Source organism: Amphiprion ocellaris, chromosome 17 (assembly GCF_022539595.1).
Source record: "Amphiprion ocellaris isolate individual 3 ecotype Okinawa chromosome 17, ASM2253959v1, whole genome shotgun sequence".
Lineage (NCBI taxonomy): Eukaryota > Metazoa > Chordata > Actinopteri > Pomacentridae > Amphiprion > Amphiprion ocellaris.
Genome location: NC_072782.1, coordinates 11,257,024 through 11,277,410, shown reverse-complemented (window position 1 = coordinate 11,277,410; position 20,387 = coordinate 11,257,024). Strand labels below are relative to the sequence as shown.

The following is a 20,387-nucleotide window of genomic DNA, read 5'->3' as shown; positions in this document are numbered from 1 at the left end:
AAGTTCTGGGCCACTTTAGTGTGAAAAAGCCGTTAATTCCACCTCAGGGCCTGAAATAGCTCAAGTTATCGTTCTCCCAGGTGAATGTAGAGATGCACAAAGAGAAAAGAGGAAGGTGGTAACCCAAGCTTTGGGCCTGTGTGGCTGGTTAGCTCGTTGACTGTGAGAGGCCTAGATTGTGTCCTGTGTTTCCCGTGGCACGGAGAAAAGAGGCAATTCTGCTCGGTGGTGTCCGATGTCACTGCATCCACTACTGCTCTGGTTACCTGTGTACACCTGGGGGCGGTTGTTTATATTTTGCAAGCAAATAGAAGCTTTGCCTAATATGTACCTAAAAATACTGTTGTTTTTTTTTGTGTGTGCTGCTTATAATTTTTAAACCTCTTGGCAAACATCCTGCTAATGACCCTGTACTGGTTTCAGGGAAGGATAAGGTGACCAGAGAGGATGCTCTGGGATAAAGTAACACAAAGCAGCAGGTGTGGGAAGAAATGGCTCCATCTATTCTGCGAAGCTCTGATATTTCCCAAGGTAGCCATCAGCGGCATGGATTTCCAACCGTCTACTTGACCTGTGTGCGCATTGACATTGTCTGTGTGTGTGAGAGAATTGGGGGATCGAGGGGTGGGGGATAAAGGTTGCAGAGGGGGAGATGCACGCAGCAGAGTTACAATTTTGACTTTGCACGCATTCATGTTTACCACCTGCAAGGTGCACAATTTCTTTTTTAGAATTCACATGCAGATCCCTTCACTGTCAGCCTCTTAAGCAGCAGTACTCCTCTGCTGAGTCACCCATTGCAAATCCATGATGTGCAGTTTGCTATAAAAGCAGTTATTTTGGTTAGCTTAGCTTAGACTGGAAGGAGTGGGAAACAGCTGGCCTGACTCTGTTCAGATGTCACGAAAGCTTATTAATGTATCTTGTTTATTCAAACTATACAATAACCAGCAAGCGTAGAACGTTCCTGCAACATTGGCAGACATTACCTACAAATACTAATAACATTTTACTGAAAGTATCTCAATTTAATGTTCAGAGAATGTTTCAAGGATATTTATCATTTCAAGTAATGTTCCTGTGAGGTTAAAAGTGAACTAAGACAGAACGTTTTGACATTCACAGGATGTTTGGAGGATGTTGTCAGATTATGTTACATGATAACAAAAGAAAAAACTGCATTCAAAAAATTCTTTCAAGATGTGGTCATGGCATCAGATGACAGACTGTCTTCTATAAAATGCTCCAGTCATGTGATTATTAACAAAGGTAGAACATTGTATCTGTAACATCCTGAGGATGTTTTGGGGTGTTACATATAACATATGGAAGGACATTCTCAATGCAATATTCAGAAAACGTTTTCAGAACACGGCCTTTAAGGCGAACATTTTGGAAACTACAATATAACTTCCCGCTGAAAACATTGCTAGAAATTTGCTGAACTTCTCAGAACGTTTAAAGAACAATAACAATTAAAAACTCTGGCTGGGAAATTATATTGGTTGATTAGCTTAGCTTAGCATATAGACTGTACAGAGTGGCAAACAATTAGCCTTTTTAGTATACACATTATATCTTATTTATCAAACTGTGTAATAACCAAAGTGTAAATTTCACTCTAATATAGTCAAAATAAATTTAGCATCAACATGTACAACATGTGCAACTATTTGCAAAATTGTGACTCCACATACCATGTATATGTATATATATATATATATATATATATATATATATATATATATATATATATATATATATATATATATATATATATATATATACACATATATATATATATATATATATATATATATACACATATATATACACACACACACACACACAACACACACACATATCATATATATATATGTATATATATATATATATATATATATATATATATATATATATATATATATATATATATATATATATATATATATATACACACTACCGTTGAAAAATTTGGAGTCCTCCAGACTATTTCATGTTTTCCATGAAAACTCACACTTTTATTCATGTTCTAACATAACTACACAAGGGTTTCCTAATCATCAGTTAGCCTTTCAACACCATTAGCTAACACAATGTAGCATTAGAACACAGGAGTGATGGCTGCTGGAAATGTTCCTCTGTACCCCTATGGAGATATTCCATTAAAAATCAGCAGTTTCCAGCTAGAATAGTCATTTACCACATTAACACTGTCTAGATTGTATTTCGAAATAATTTAATGTTGTCTTCATTGAAAAAAATGCTTTTCTTTCAAAAACAAGGACATTTCTAAGTGATCCCAAACTTTTGAACAGTAGTGTATAATACCACTTAAATTGTGAACTTGACACCAGACCTGATACCAACACAGCCTGCAGTTCAGCTGAAAAGTGAATCTTTGTCAACTGATTGTTTTTCACAGCTTCACAGTTTTACTGAAAAGTGCAGAATATACATATAATAATAATAATTTTCATTTGAAATTTTTTTGTTACAAAATCTGGTTAGTGCAAACAATATTTTTTCAATGACACCTGAAAAAAAAAGCGATTTTTCTATTAAAAAAAAAAAAAAAAAATCCGGATTTTAAGCTTTGATTTAGTTCCGTTTTGCAAGTAGCTCTTCAAAGACTATTTGGAAGTATAAATGATCAGCGATTTAACTATTCTTTGTGTTTTTACAGTTTCTGGATCTAATAGATGGTGTAATTTTGGTCATTTTTTAAAAAGATAACATACCATTCAAACATGCTGGCAGGTTTTGGGGTTCAAAGGGTTAATAAAGAGGAGTTATGTGCACAACTGTGTTTTGGCTGATCCAGACTTGACCTGTGAGTGATACCAATCTCCTTTCAGCAACAAAGCAAATAAATTTCTCATAATGTCTTAACTATGCTCTAAAGGCAAAACAAAAGGAGAGAGCTGTGTGCTGTGCCTGTCTTGCATTTCGTCTTTCTTAGCTGTATGTAGTAAGACACACAAAACATGAAGCAGATGTAACAAAACGTGCAGAGGCCTGCGTAGCCTGACAGTCATTATTTAGATTATATTTCACTTAATATAGCTCTTTTTATTGGTACAGTATATTAGCAGCTTGTGGTTTGAGGATACATACGTTCACAAGGCTTTGAAGTGCAGAAACCTTCTTCTCTCTGATGTGTGTTAAGCTGTTTGGTTCAGCTTTTACCCCCTCTGGCCTGTAATTAGCCTCGTAGAAATCTGGTACAGTCCTCACAACAAAACATAGGGTTGCTCATTCGCTTTGATAAATCTGCTCTCATTTCTCACTGAAGGAGAAGCAATAAAGAACCCTAAAACTGACAGATGACTTGTCATACACCAAGACCGAAGTCGAACCTTGAGAATGTGTAGCTGCCTCATCTTCAGTCCACCGCAATGCATGCTGACGACACTCTGGAGAAAAAAATTAAAGATGCTTACTCAGTTTCCCTGGATTCCCCCTGCACTGTTTCTCTGTTTCTGCTGCCAAAAGGACAGCATGATTTTGTCATTATTTCTTATCCTTGTTTTCTCCCTTTCTCCTTTTGTTCCTGAATAAATGCAGAGTGAAACCATGGTTGCTGTGATGTGCTGCTTTGTTTGTGTATCATCTAATCTTGTTTGAGTTAATGCATCATCACTATGTGTTCAATGGGAAATCCTTGTAAACGTCCCAGAAGGTGCACTGACAAAAAAGAATGAGTTTATATGAGAGTGAAGTGCATTAGAAGAGAAACAGAGTGAGGCGAAGGGAGGAAGAGAGAGAGAGAGAATTTGGATGTGAAATGTCACAAACATCTGTTCCTCGATGATGCAATTGCACGAGGCTTGCAGCTCAATGTAACAGAGGCTTTATGGTTTCATGAAACGAACCAAACCCTTCACATTGAGGTTGCACATGGTTGTCAGGTATGGACATGTCACACGCAGTCCTGAAAGGGATGCCATACCTTTTAAAATTACACATGACTCATCAACAATACAGAGGCAGGCTCCCTTTACACACCCTTTCCTACGCAGTGAGGAAAGCCCTTTGTGTAATCGTATTGATATAAAGCATGCTGCTATGCATTTACACGCAGAAAACAAGTGTGACGCCACTGTCACATGGCGTGATGCCCAGTAATTCCAGATCCGCACTCCTGCTCTGGTGCCAAAAAGACGACTCCCCACGCCCAGATCTGGCCTGAGTCAGCAGAGCAGGGATGGTGCCCTGCAGATTCAGGCCGTGTTTGTGCGGCAGAGCAGACATGGCGAAGGGGTTGGAGGCATAATTTTATACACAAGAAACGCAAGCGCCGAGCTGTATTTTAGGCAACTTTAATGACACAGTCAGCAAGACGGAATAAAAAGGTAGTTAAGAGGGAATTACATAATCATAGAAAAGTATGGGCTTCACTTCTATTGTAGTAGAATACAATAGAAGACACTGCAATGTTCTTCCATATTATTAAAAATGAAAATAATATGGTTGGAAGAAGTATGAAATCAGCAATCCCAGATCTTTTACAGGTGGAAATAGCCTATAGTGGTAATCCATATTTTTAGACTTAGAGCAGAAGAAGAAGTTTAGTCTGGAGCTGAATTTGAATAAATATTCCTGGTTAAGTGCCACATGTAATAGGACTCATTCAAATTTATAAGTCACATAACAAAAGGCCTTGTCTCTGTCATAAGTGCCTGGACCTCACTCTGCTGCTCTCGCTTCATGGAACTTGGAAACATTGACACTATCATAATTTTATTACGGTATTTATTGCGCCCACTGAGACATACATTATACGTCGCCTGTGTTTTAGAGGCCGAACTTGTTACTCGGCTCGTTTCAAACAGCTGCTCAGCTTCTCACGGGCAACACCAGGCTGATGTATTTCACGAAACGTTTCAAAGCATTGTTTGGAGATATGAAATTTTATATCAGTCATTCTGGAATAGCTCATGGAAAATGACTGCTTTAGGGTGTGTGACTGGGTTCGTTGGTAATTTATGGACATACTGAGCGCATAACACCTCTGTTGCTCTGTTTGTTGATGAATGTCTGGAAAGTGTAGAGTTGATCAGTAAAGATGTGTGTTTACACAGCGAGATGGCAATCAAATCTGAGGTGATCGTGAAATAAATAGTAAAAAGATGGTTTTACAAGCTGTGAGCGGCTATAAGGCCAACTGGGAGGCTATAAGGAGATTGGTCCAAATACAGCAACGCAAAGTAACGGTATTAATGCCTTGTTGTTATCAAAGCATGTTCAGCCTGTGTTGATGCAGATCATCATAAGAAAGAGTGCATTACGATTTTGTACTTGTATTAAATATAATGATATTTGCTATTAGAGGTGCTCTTTAAAAAAGAATAGTTTGACATTTGAGTCTGTTTAATATTGTGGTTAGCTTAGCTTAGCATAAAGACTAGAAACATGGAAACAGCTAGCCTGTACGAAGGTAACTAAATTGGCCTGTCGATGCCTTTTAAAGCCCACCAATAACAATAATAGTAATATGCTGTTAGTTTCATCCTTACTAAAACCAAAACTTAAAAATGTCAATTTGTGTTTTTACAGGATTCTCCAATCTTTATGCTAAGCTAAGCTACACATCTGTAGCTCTTTATTTACCTAAACTGTAGTCTCTTGACATGAAAGCAAATACCTGTATTTCCTGAAATGAATGGAGAAATATTCCTATTATTCAACATTTTGCTATATTCTTTAAATAATTAATTGACACAATGATCCTATGCACTGCTTTCTGCATCAATCCCACAACGCAACATGACACATTTCACAGGCCCAATCCCCGTCTTCATCCTAAGACCTAAGAATCTAAATCAGAAAGGTTTTTATTGCCAAGTAGGTTTTCACAGACCGGGAATCTGACTTGCTTTTTTTACTGCATAACAATTAACAACGACATATATATTAAAAAGTGTTGCCAGTCAGTAGGCAGTAAGTGTTTTAAGACAAATAAGAAGCAGTGTTACAAGTCAAATTAGCAGGGTAATAAAGGGATTATGAGTCAAAAGAAGTCACAGAGAAACTTGTGCAAACAATGTGCAAATTATTCCCCCGAGAATGTGCAACGTAGCACTAAAGCTAAAGCACTAAACTCCTACAGACTAAAGTCAAAGCTGTAGTGTGTAAGTTCGAAAAGACTTCAGTTTACAAAGAAGGAATATGACAGACATTGCTTTGCCATTTTGAAATTTAAAAAAGTGAATTTGGACTTCTATGCTCATTCGCAGCTTGATGCGTTGCTCATATGATCGGTCCCTGTGTGCAGAGTCTCTACATTTTAGCAAATGACCAAAAAGTCGGGTATGCCATGAACATCTGTAAATCCAATGCGGACGTTTGGGTGAAAATGCAAGCATCTCTCCAATAAATAACCACAACAGTGAGCAACCAGATGCTGTCACTTACAGATAAACCTCCACGCTGATCTCCTCCCAGGATCATTTATGCTCGGTATGTGTATATTTTGTAAGGGGGGGCCGGAAAACCGCGCTCATACGATTTGAACTATGAACTATGGACATGTCCCACAGGAGAGTGTCCATATATGCAGACTCACAGAAAGAGCACATAATAGCAGTAGGAGCCTGAATGCAGTTTGACAGTGGAACTGGCCTTTAGTTTTGTGAGATCAGACCATTGATGCAATAATCACACTAGAGTGGCACTTTAATGGAAAAAAAAATATTAACAAACTTTCTAATTCCTGATTTGCTTTTCATTATAAAGTAGATTTTATACAGGAAGTAGTGACTGCATTGTATTTCAAAGTAAACACCTCACTTGACCTGCATTTCTTTGCTCTGGAGGAGGAAACCCTTGACCTTTTTGCCGTGCTGTGACAGCACTGAGCCACCACCTCTAGGAAATAACCAGCTTAAAGCAATTAAAATGCATTTTACTTGCATCACCTGGGTGCCTGCGTGGTGACCTTCTGCTGTGCTCTTCTTCTTGCTGATGTTTGATTGTGAGCGTGTTTTATAAGCAGGAAGCTGGTAGAAGCTCCTCCACCCAATCTAATCTAAAAGTCCAACAACAATAGCATAGAAAATAAGGACTTTACCTCATAGAGTTCCAAAGACAAGAAAGCCTTACTGACAATATTTTGCATATTTAGCATTCATAGCATTTACGTGTAGTGTATGAACGTATGTCAATGAACGACAATATCATAAAACGCACTTGGAATAATAAAAACTATTTCTTCACAAGAGAAGTTGTAACTGTTACACAATATAGTGTGTAATAAACCATTTAATAGAAGTTTTATTCTGCCTGTAAACGCTAAATAACTGAGCTTAAAGCAATGTGTTACTAAAGCAATAACACAAACAACAGACAGCTGAGTGGCAACAATATCTGAAGGTAAAAAACACATTTTGCAAAATATTGCTATTTATCGTTATTGGACATTTGATTGATTTGCCACAAGCGGTTAAATTGTGCTTCATTTTTAACAGTGTGAGTCAGATGTTTCAGTTATCTGCTATGGAGCTATAATATAAACAACGTCGCAGCTTAACTAAAACATTTTGCAGGCTGTTATGAAGAGCACCTGGGGAACATGACCTTTCATTTTACCCAAATGCTAATAAACGCGCAGAGTATCGGAGCTGAAAAGATGTTTTTGTCCGATTACAACATATGAGGGGAACAGCTATTTCAATTATCTGCAAATGTTGGTGATGTACTGGAGCTCGGTCACGTCCCTAACCTGATTTGTCATTTGGCTGCATATTTTTTGCTTTATATCATGTTGCGCCTCTGTAATGTATCCAACTGTCTGAGGTCAGCGCTGTTTGTTAGTTAGAGAGAGAGGGATGGTGAACAAGAGGAAAGAGAGAAGCAGATGCTCCCTCAGGAGGAGGGTTGAGCTGCCCACCTCCTCTCTCCCTTCACTCCCCCCCAATTTAATACTAAGAGCATATGGACACTAAAGAAAGACCACAGGACCACAGGACGTGCTGGAGAGGATAAACAAAGGGAAAGCAAGGGAGGGAGAGACAAAGAACGACAGAAAAGCAGAAGTAATGAGGACAAGAAAGAGAGAGAAATTTGTAAAAGCGAAGACAAAGAGGTGTGAGGGACGTTTTAAACAAACATGTTTTCTTTTTTTTTCTCTGAACTTAAAGCTGGAATGAGAATGAATGATGGAAAATTGTGAGCATAGCATTGCGCGTGAGGCAGCAGGCAGCTTGCCTGCTGAGGCAGGGTGCGGCGAGGATATCCTTGACTTAGTTTTGCACCCTTTCCTGGCCTGAATCTAATCACTGTCAAACTGTACAAAGTCTCTGACTCTCATCACTTTAATAAAACTATGATTGGGTGATTAAACATTCAGTTTACAATAACATTTTTTGCTCCACTGAAGAGTTTCTGGATTCGCTTTCTCTAAGATATCTTGAATTCTTCTTGATCATATTTGCAGCAAAGTTAAAGACAAGTTAGAATAATTGTTTGTGATGGTTTGTCTGAAATGTATGTGTTTAGACATAAAGGAACAGGCTTCAGCTCAGATGACTGACGCTTGAATTCCACCCAACATGTGTTTGGCTCAGAGGCCTGAAAAATTGGAAACAATATTTGTTTGCATGTAGCGTACACACCATATGCAAGTCATCTTTCATACACTGCAGTTTAAAGCAACTTCCTTGAAAAATTGCTTCACTGTGCTTAAGAAAATGAAACGAAACTGCAACACTTGCTGCAGCTGGAGATTCTGTGTGAAATTAATTAATAATTATTAGCAGGAATCAAATAATACTTTGCAATTTCCTCTAACGGCGCATAAAAATTTTATCTAAAATATGAGATAATGTGTTCATAAGGCAGCTGGAGTCGATACGTTTCACTAATGACTGAGTTAGTTAGTTCCTGCTGTTTGCAGTGTTCATGCCTGGCAATGCAAATACAACCTGCAGGTATCACTCTGCAGGAGATGCAGGCATGAAATTGTTATCGATCGACTTTATACAATACGGAAAACACCGCTGATCCAGTGTTTGTTTTTTTCAAATTCATATATCTCACTGCTGCGCCCAATGAAATAATCACGATCATTAAAAAATGGCAACGCAAGTCCACCACAGTTTGATGTGACGTACCTCACTGGGTCTGATGCTGCAGCATGTTGCCCTGAATGTCACCTTCAGTTTGCTTACCAAGCTCTGCAGGACGCATGAAGCCATAAAATCCAGCTTAAGGTTTATTTAATTTTAGCACAATAATCAATTAGGGTTTTACGGCCTGGCAGGGGAATGAAAGGGAGCATATATTTTTATAGGACCAGGATGTAATGAAAATCATATTACAAATTAAAAACCTATGCTGCGTTTGTTTTCTGCTCTTCATGTCTGCTTGTAAAACATTCGACAGGATGCTGCATTCACAGACTCTACCTCAGATTAAATGTTTGCATTTGAAGGTCCTGTGATTACTTTACATGTTGTGAATTTGCATTTTTTTTTTTAGCATATACGTCTTGGAATTTACAAGATGCAATGTTCTTCCCAGTTTTATGTATTGATGGTAGAAGTATTTGGATTGTTTGCTTACTTGAAGGCAGCAATTCTGCAATTTAAAGATGGTAAATTACAAGTAAAAGTTCTGCATTTGTTGGTCTCTTTAACAAGGCCAGAGACCCCCAGTGACACCATTCTTCCCTCAGCATAGACACTATGCATTGCATGAACACACAGCTCTTCAATAGGATTAATGTCATACTTTTGCACATTTCAGGTTGTCTATATTACACATTATGTAACCTTGCACACTCTCAGGCGATTAATTTGCACATTCCTGCACCCTGGAAGTATTTCTATTACTTTTTATGACTTGTACTCCCTCGTTTACACTTGCTGCCAGTTTGACTCTTACTCTATCCTGACTTGCAACACTTTTTTAAAATCTACATGTTAGTGTTTACTATCTGGGCTGGAATTAAAGTTTCTTACTGACTGTGAGTCTGTGTCATGTGTTAAGCACTGTTGCTCAGTTTGGCTTCTTTAAACTTCTTCACTTAGTTCATTTTTAAATTCATTTTGTCTCTAAATACTCCAGTGGCAAGGAAAATACAGAGATGATGATCTGGAAAAAATCCTAAAGGGTCCATAAACTTAGATCTTTTGCATGCACACACAATGTAGCTGGGTTTTTGACTGTTCAATAATACCTGAGAACATTTCTCATTCCAAATTTAATTTCAAAGTTCATTGTACTATTGATTCTTTAATATCACGGTTAGGTTTAGGGTTAAGCGTATGGAGAAATACTTAGAAGAGGGAAGTGAGATGAGGAATAAGATGCAGTAAAGGTTCAGGCTTGAAGGTATTTGCACTAATGGGGTGTGCATTCTAACCATTCGCCTGTTGGGTCACTTGAGAAATGCTTCAATTCGACACCCAGTTTTCTGTCTTTACATCTTATATGTGTGTTCGTATCTTAGGTGAGAGGACTTTTCTGGCTTTTTCCAGCCTCTCAATCAGAACTCTCGGAGTTGCTCATTACACCCCAGATGTTGCCTCATGTGGTACTGATGAGCTCATTTCACTGGCCAAATGACAAATCAAGCTCCTTTTCACTCACAACATAACAGTATCTCAAGTGATTGCCTCGGGTCAGTTTAAGTATTATTTGTCAGATGAGACTTTTTAACCTTTGACCTTGGCAGGAATATTATAAGAGCAGCATACATTCATTTCACAAGAGGTATGGCTCCTCTGAGCTGCCTCAAGGTGACGCATGGAGCCAAGAATGTGCTGATTTCAGATGTGGCGAATGGCAACCATGATGATTGTCAAATCGTTACAGTGTTGTTATTGAAACCATGTTTCACTCAGCAGGAGAGACTCGATCCATTTTTTAAGAAGGCCGGCGAACCACAGCAAAAGTAACAATGAATAATTAGTAGATTTGCGATCTGATTTAAAAGCTCGCGTCGAGCCAGATCAACACTTGGATCAGCCAACTGTGGCATCTATGATCACGGAATGATTGATTCATCTGATGACTTGCTGCTCAATTTCAGCTTTTAATCAGTTTTTTGGAAGGGACCACAGCGTTTTTACACTGTAAATTATCTTTTACTCAGAGCGGGATGTGATGTTTTCCCCTTCAAATACTTGGACTGACATGACTCCTTAGAAAAATACAGTGTATCCAGCGAAACAAATCCCTACACACTCTCTTGCTTCCAAATCAAAATCCATTTTAAATTTTTAAAGCACCTACACACTGATTAATTCAACAACATTAAAAACAGATGACGCTGCAACTGAAGATAAAGCAAACAATAGTTGTAATGCATCAATTAACTACAAACCAAGCCGGGACTTTAAATTGGCTTACTGTTATATTTGTGCTGTCTGGAGTTTGGTATTTAACCAGGATTAATAGCAGGAGTTTGTCAAATTCCTGTGGTCAAAACCCTTAGAGAAAATCATTGTTTGCAAAAGTTAATTTATTTAGTGAGAGACATTACGTCTACTGTAGCTATAACCAGCTAAGATGGAGCGGAGTGCTCTGAAATTATTGCAGCTTATTAGAAATTAGGAATGTTTTCCTCGAAAGGCAATCAATCATTTTCACAATCTTATTGGACAACTTATTTTATAAAAGTCACAATGAATCTTTGTTACATCAACATTGTTGCAGGATTTCAAAGGGTTCCTCAGGGAACGGTCTGAATGGCCGCCATCAATCTTTCTGTGTCGACGGGGAAAAATTGGAGGTGGTTAGCACATTATATCATTATAGTAATCATAACTTCACTTAGGCAGAGTGTTTGCGGGTAACTCACTGATCCTATAAAAGTGTTTTCAATAGAAGTCCTAAACATAATATGAGACAATGCTGAGTAGAATATTACTCAACCTACAATGCTCTGCTATTATTAATTCTGTTATAATTACTGTTATAACTGGCAGTATCTGTCACCACAGTTACCTCCTGCAGCTTAGCGTTATCCACTATATGTCAATTTGAATATAACAACTTTAATAAAATCCTGTTTTGCTCCCATGTATATGACAGTGTGAGTGTGTGTGCATGTTTTGTGTGTTGAATATTACTTGCTTAACTGTGGTAGACCAATGAAATGCTCTGATCTTATTGTGAATCTCTGCAATCAGTGCCTGAAATGCTTTTTTGCTTTCTTTCTGTGGCCTGAATTCATCTTCAGTACTGTTATGGGTCTGTGTTGCTGCTGCATTCAGGACAAATACTGACAATAGTGTCTCAGAAAAGTGGAGGAGACATCAACAATGACGTCATATATACATATCAGAAGAGGATCCTGACATTGTGTTTTTGTTGTATTGTACCTGAAATTACAGCGGCATTTACTGTCAACAGAACAATGTGATGTGATTCTTTCTACAGCTTTCTTTCTTGTAGCTACTGAAGTATTATTATGCTCATTGTCTTGAAAAAAATATACATATAGCTACATGAATTTGATTTTTAAAATATAGCATGCATTCAACCACATTCAGTAAACGTGTTGTAGCTACTAATGTTTTTGCAGCTGACATTCTGGACATAACCTGGAAAGATTCAGTTTCCTGCAGCGGTGCTAATCCTTTTCTGCTCACTGACTGTGAACACCAAGACGAGATTACACTTTCTATTCCTCATGAGTGGGTTTCCTGTCCAGGTTTTCATTTGGAATGATCAAATTTACAAGACTGAGACTCCACAGTCATGCTAGTGCCTCAGTAAAGCCTCAGCACAGGAGTGTTTTAGGCTAAAAGCTTTTATCATCATGATAACACACTTATATTGGTTACATGTTGATGCTGTGCATGTTATTTTTTACTATAGTTAACATCTTGGTTTAGTGAGTTTACATACAACATTTGCTGATAGCCAGTAAACATAAAGGATGGGAATGTTATTATTTTGCAGGCATTTGGTTGTGAAGCAAATCACTGGACAACCTTCAAACCATTTGTGAATGCAAAGTAAAGGAATCAACCAGCTTGTCTCAACCAGAGCGGTGGATCAACCAAAAAAAGAATGACAAAGCCACCCAGAGAGCCGACTGCCAAGAACAAAATGCATGACAACATAGCAATGTCCCTCTTTTTCTTATGGAGACCAGAAACACTGAAATATTTATATAACGAAGCCTAAAACCCGGTGAAACATATTCATCTAAACAAAATATTTCTGTGACAGAGCTGGATTAAGCTCAGAGTAAAACGTGTTGCTCATGTTGGTTTGGACTAAAGATAACTGACAATACAGCTGCATTTAATTTGATCAAATTGAATTTGATTTTGAAATGAATTAGTTCACAAATATTTTGTGAAATGGAGCAAAAATCATATTGTTTATAAGAGATTACTAATTATACCTGAACCAGATGCTGAATAGCACAAACTACTAAGCACTTATTCCATACTAATGTTGCATTCGATGCACCTCACATGTAGGAAGTCAAAACTTGACCAAACACATGGCTTCCTCTATGCTTGCTGAGTTGCTTTTCTACAATCAGCAAATCATCATCTCTCTGTCTAAAGTCACGTAGCACAAGTAAATGCTGGTGTGGTTTGACTGAAAGAGTGCCATTGTCTACAGTCAGCAGCAGCTCCAGTAGCCACCACAATTCCAGTTCCTGTGATGTCTTTGATGTCGTCAAGCCAACTCAGTGCAGGTCCACTTCTCTTTCTCTTTCCTTTAACCATCCCTTGAATGATTGTTTTCTCAAGGCAGTGATGTCTGGTAGCATGACCAAAGTAGCTGAGTTTGCTTGCGATGATGTTAGCCCACAGCGTTTTTTCAACTCCTAGCTCCTTGAGTACAGATGCATTTGTTCTCTTGTCTTTCCACGGTATCCTCAGGATCCTGCAGTAGCAGCACATTTCAAAAGAATCCAATCTTATTTTATCTGCTGACTTCATAGTCCAGGATTCAGAGCCATATGATGCCACTGCAAAGGCTGTTGATCTCAGTAGTCCAACCTTGAGGAATGAAACAAGTTTACTTTTCCATAGCTTGGTCATGTTTTGCACTATGCTTCGGGCCATTGCTAGTCTTCTTTTGATCTCTTGGGTGCAGTTCCCTTTTGCGTTGATGACCAAACCCAGGAACTCAAAGCTTGCCACTTCTTCACCGTCCAGAGAAAAGATTCTATCTGCATCACTGTGGCTATCGTCAATAACCATGATTTTGGTCTTTTTCGTGTTCAACAACAGCCCCCTTTCTTCGTTTGCGGTTTTCACTGCTCTCAGCAGGTCCATCCAGTGAGTTGTCATACAACTTCAAAAGCAGAGAAGCTGTTGTGAACTGTGTACCAGGAATTATGCACAAAGCAGAAGTTGTGGTTGAGAATCTAACTTTTGGCATTTCTTTGATTTTTCCTATTCTGAGACTTGAAATCCAGAGCCATTGAATGCACCATATTTACTCAAAGTTAGTTACTCCTGCACACTTTCAAATAAAAAGTAATTCAGGGGACCTATTTTCATCACTGAATTAAATGCATAGCTGCAAGAAAAAACCAAATGATTCTAATTAAAATCTAATTTACCCATGTAGAGAAACCTTTTAAGGTTCAAACTTTATTTTGATGGTTGAGCTGACATAATATTGTTGGCAATTGCATCAACCAAATTGAAATTCACACTCAAATTTCTGGATTAGCTGATTTAAAGCTAAATTTAAGCTGAGGGAACTTATTGAAACTGTCTGGCTTGATAATCAGATTTTTCTTCACCTTGAAAAGCTAATTCCCCAAACTTAATGTAGTTTGTTGGTTGAATATAATTTCAATAAAAGCTGTCATTAGTCAACAAGAATCAACAAGAATGATGTAAACTGACATTTTTTTCCCCACTGAGCCCAAATATTGTTTTTTCAAGAGTGAAGTGACACTTCATAGTGAGTTACTATTTTCTCAGTATATAAAAGTGACTTTATATCATTAATTATAATTTTGTGGCGTCTTTCATACAGAACAAACCAATAGATGCATATTTTTGGTGACGAATTTACAATCACTTTCTTCATAGCAAACCACAGAAAACAGTTCAGTACATAGACAGTGAAGTGGATACACTGTTCTAATGATGTGCACATGGTCCAATAAAGGAAAATGAGCACAATTCTGAAAGTGCAACCGATGATTGCACGTTGTTGACATAAATCATGTGAAGATCACTTCTCTCTGCAGCAAAAAATAGAGCATTAGGATTAAGAATAGGATTATGGTTAGACAAATAAAACAGCTTGGTTCAGATTACGTTGGTGGTTGAAAAACTCTATTTCTGGTTAAAGTGAGGTTACGACTTATGGAACTCGGAGCTGAAACCTTCTCAGTTAAACCCTCAGGTCACCAGAGTTTAAGGCCACATCCTCCAATCCACCAGCCCGACCACAACACCCTCACTTTCCACCATGTTAGTTCAATGTGAAAACCACTGGCTGTTTCCGTCACATAACCCTCATGCGGTGTCACTTTTCATGAACACGAATATGTTTGCGTTGTAAAACTTTTCATGCTCGTGTTGTGAACATTTTTGCTGATGGACATGAGCGCTTTGAAAGAAAGTCCAATCACAAAGATAAGTTTAATTTGTCTCAGATTGCAAAATCACGCCCCTCTTCGCAGCATTTCTCTGTGCCTCTCTCTTCCAAACAGCACTGACAGAGTTCCTAATTAAAGCCAGATATGAGCTGCCAAATTCTTCTGAATGGTTTACTGAGCGCTGATGTCAGAGATGCAGCGGAGGTGAAGCCAATGATTCAGTTTGCCTGTTAGAATATGAAAACGTTAATAGGAAATATGGCTTTAACTCATGTTCCTTGTTTGTTTTTGACATTCTGCTGTGCTTTGTGTGGATTTAACATGTCACTTCAAATCGACATAGCTACACACTCTTTTAGATTCATTGTTTTTATCAGAAAGTTAATAAAAATCCAATTAACTCGCAGGCCTGTTAGTGTTTAAACACTTTTAGCCCGACTGGAATAAATCAACGTGAAATAATTATCTGTAGCTCACTGCATTTACATCGCGGACTTTCCAAACACGTTGTAAAAGTCAACATGTTTCCTGACTTTTACAAAGTGTTCCTTCTATTTAAATGCACTGTTTTCACAGTTTGGGCATTTTATCTGCAATATGGTTTTATGGTTTGTTTATGTTGAAATCTCACACTTCTGAAAGAAAGATGTTGGGTTTGAAGCGGTTAAAAATCCCAGCAAAAAAGAAAGAGACAGACAAAGAGGTTTTTTCTTTTACAGTTTTGTCTGATTAGCCTGGCATGAAGACTAATAAGATCAGTTTTATTAGTGTTGCCTTTTGGCCACAACTGGTTTCGATTTTGGGAAGGTCACGGGTCATCATACATCTTAATCAGCCAATAATAAGTATCAGCATGAACTCTCACCTCCATCATCTCCAGCCTATTAGTCCAGATGCACGATTCTTAAATTATGCTCCTCTAAAGTTCCTTGTTCGCATCTTTGCCAACATCTTTGTGCCTTTAGTGCATCTTGTATATTTTGCACATTTATTCTTTAAACTATGAAGTTATTTTCTTTTGTATTTTCTTCAAAAGACCCCAAAAGTTTGATACACAAAGCTGAGGAAATACTGAGAAGGAATTCATTTCAGCTGAAACAGCTCTTTGTTGTGACAGCTCGTCTCAAACAGAAGGACAAAATTATATCAAACAAATTAAAGTGATGAAATTAGGCCCCGAGCATGAAATGGGATTGCAAAACATTCAGATCTAAGAAAGCAAAACCAACTGCAAAAGGGGTTAAAAATAAAAACTCACAGAAAATACAGTCTGCTTTGGCAGCATTGTGCATTTGCAAGACAGAAAGGTCCGAGCAAACATGACACCCGCTGGAGAGATAAGTTGGACGGACCCCCCAGACGTCTGTGTGTTCAGCAAATGTGATTAGGGGTCAATTAGGAGAGGAACATTTTGACACATGTCTTATATTTGGAGTGAGAAGAATCAGATATCAGGTGAAGATTGTATGGAGGATATTCAATACACTGCCGATGTTAAGCCCATGAGGTGTATTTAAGTTTATGGTGATTCCTTTTTCACCGCACTATGTTTATGAGCTTTTATAAGAGTTTCACTTTGAGTGCAAAAGCCTCTGTTTGAGTAAAATTGTGTTAATGCAACTTTTTCAGTCAACAGCTTTTCACACAAAGCTGAAAAGAAAGAAAAATTCTGCTTTTGATCCTCAGCAGGACCAGGCTTTAATTTTCTTTGGGAATCAGTCCACAACATAACACATTCTGGTGAGAAAGTACACTTACAAGGCTGCCATGACCTCACATTTCTGCATGCGTACATAAAGTCGGTAATATGTCCAGGATTCCTACGTCACTGGATAGCTCTGTGAAACCACTAAAGCAGAGCTGTAAGTCTTGTTTTGGTAAACACTCCTCTAGAAACCACCCCGATCAGAATGTGGCTCGGCGGCTGCTGCCAGAATTAATATGCGGTTAATGACAGGCTTTGGCAAGCTGCCCCGCTCTATTGATCCAATGTGGATTCTTCCAGTCCACTTTATTACCCTAATGTAAAACATTCGTCACTGATGAGTTCAGCTGTCCAACTCAGCTGAATACTGTACACTCTATGCAGTATTTTCCCCTTGGCAGCTGCAGGGCTCTCTCGCAGAAACTGAATATTTCAGATCATCAGATTTGCATCAGATTTACATACTTTAGTCCTCTACACCCTTAAGTGGGTTAAAGGCCGTTGGCCAAGGGCCTCGTGCTGAGAAGGCTGCCTCAGTGAACATCTTCTCCAGTGACTATTTTTGTAGATTTCTGCTGGGCCAGGTAAGCTCAAAGAAACACCAAAAACAATAGTAAAATATAGTCTTTCTCTCACATTACGTGCCTGGCTGAAAGGTATTTTGCTTTTGTGAATGGGAGCTATAGATGTCAACATCTGGAGGTGATCTATACAGAATGGTAACATGATGTGAAGACTAATATCTGATAGCGAGCTCAACCCCAAAAACTCCGAGCATCTGCTGCCTTGAATGAAGCAATTAATCGGTAAAAACAAGGGGGTGCTGTCACAGATTTCGAGGTTACAGGCTCACCCGTCTGTCTCTGTGCGTCTGTCTGTCTGTCTGTCTGTCCCCGGGATGGGCTCCAGGTGTGTTGTAACACTGTGGTTGCTTCCAGCTGATATACTCAGTTCACAGGCGCCAGAGTGCCGCAGCTCCTCATGATAAGTTTTCACCAACAGTTGGTTTGAATGAGCTAAAGCCAACTGCAGTCCCACAAATGCACAGAATAACACCCTGTGACTTAACTGTCATTAAGGCAGATTCGAGTCAAACCATTAAAACTCTTGCTTAATTTGGAATAACCGTTCTGCTTCATGAAACATTTTTGAATCAGTTTTTATTGGGCTCTGGCAGCGGCGACACAGCGATAAACTAAGTGATCATTTTGATTACCATGGTGATTTGTGTTCTAGTGAGGAATTTATGATCATGAGTAGCTGCAGTGACAAAGACTTTAGAGGTCAACAGGGTAATAAAAATGCCTTTTCGTTATCTTATTCTTTTCTTTGAATACATTTATCTTTAACTTAATTCACAAGTTAGCTTAATGATCTTATAGTGAATTCAAAATGTCTTTATTGCATATTTACCTTGTCTTTTAACTCTTTCCACCTTTGAGGTTCTGTTCTTAGACTAGACTTTAATTACCACAACCTGCTGCCATTTTCAGAAGGCTTGCAGGTGCAATACATTAAATGAACAGGCTGCTTTGCCCCATTTTCCATATAATAGATCTACCTAAAAGGATTTTTTAAATTCTCAGGTGAAATAAGTTTATGTGCCAATATGAATAATGCTCTATAGGAATGAAAAACTACAAAAAAGGGGCCCTCAGAGAGCACAGACTTCCACTAAGGCCAATGGAATTACATACGTAACTAAAACCAAACTCAAACTCAAAGTGTAATGGTGTCTTCCTTTGCCCATGCTCCACCTCTCCACAAAGTTGTCTGAAAATTGTAATGCAGTACGACATTGTAGTTTTTGCAAAACCCTGCTAACAGACAATCAAAGCAAGACATCAGCAAACATGCAACCTCCTCAGTGGAGGTAGAAAGGCTCTTGAACCCAACTGTGTTTCAGAGCCGATGAACAAGGCTGTTATTTACCAAATTCTGACCCCTGACTGACAACTGCATGACTTATGACATATTGAAGCATTGTAACATCTATTAGAAATTCACATTAGCCCCCAGTACAGAACCAAATGAATGTATATATTAAATTTGTCTTTGAATACTTTCTAAATCCCAAGCTTTAGAAGCTTTACAAATAAAAATATTTTTGTAAAAAATGGCTATCTATTTTACAGAAGTTGAAAAAAAACTGGAATCAATATGTACAACATTTTTCCATATATTCACATTTGTCACTGATACTTAAAAAAAATCACTCTACATAGTATAGATACTTTACTACTTATATTTTTAAGTTGCTTCTATGCATGTGTCCTACCTGCTCTGCAGAACACTGCCTGCAGTTCAGCCGAGTTCAGCTAAAAAGTCCTCATTTTTTTGTCATGTGACTGTTGGTCACAGCTGAGTCGTTAATGGCCTCACAGTTGTGCTGAGGAATGCAGAATATTAGTTTTTTCTGGAATGTTATTAGAGGAAATGGTTTACTTTTGGCAAATTTTTAACTGCAACGTAGAATAAAGTGATTATAGTGAAATATCGCAATAGTAAGCTTAGATTTGATAAAGTATTCTGACAGACATCACAAATGAGTACGTCTGTGTGTGGTAAATGGTGTAACTTTGGTTTTTAGGGCTCAAAAGTATAGGTCCAGCAGTAAAAAATACTTTTGATTATGTTTTGTTGGCAAAGTTCATTAAAAAGCAAAACCATCAATGAACTGATCCTAATAACACGTACTGTCTGATGTAGTTTATTTCTCTGTGCCATAGAGCCCAATGAGCTGCATCTTTCCATTCCATCACGTTTCTCCTTTACGACGAATGTGAAAACTGAAGTGGCATTTTGAGTCAGTCCCATATATACAGGCCTGTAGATGGATCTAACAAGATAAAGGCAAAAGAGTTCACGTCCAGATGCCTTGATCATTCTCACAACCAAATTTCGAACATGTCATCATTATTTTGTGCCCATTTTTCCTGTCTATGCCCCACCCTTTATGTCCTGTCCCATCCCGTCCTGTCACGAGTCGCCTTTCCCTGTCATCCCATCCCATCCTGTCCTGTCCAGTCCCATCCATACCAACTTATTCCTCTGCTCAGCCTCTCCTTCCATTGGTCGATGTTTTTTCCCTTCTCTCTCAGTCCCCGTCTCTCAGCTGCCTCACATTCCTCTTTCCCATTTCCA

At 38.3% G+C, this 20,387-nt stretch overlaps 1 protein-coding gene across 5 annotated transcripts in view; it reads right to left on the bottom strand.

The window, feature by feature from the left end:
* rad23b (RAD23 homolog B, nucleotide excision repair protein) overlaps positions 1-20,387 on the bottom strand; it is an 88,723-nt gene that overhangs the window by 27,982 nt on the left and 40,354 nt on the right. The gene's annotated exons all lie outside the window — the stretch shown is intronic.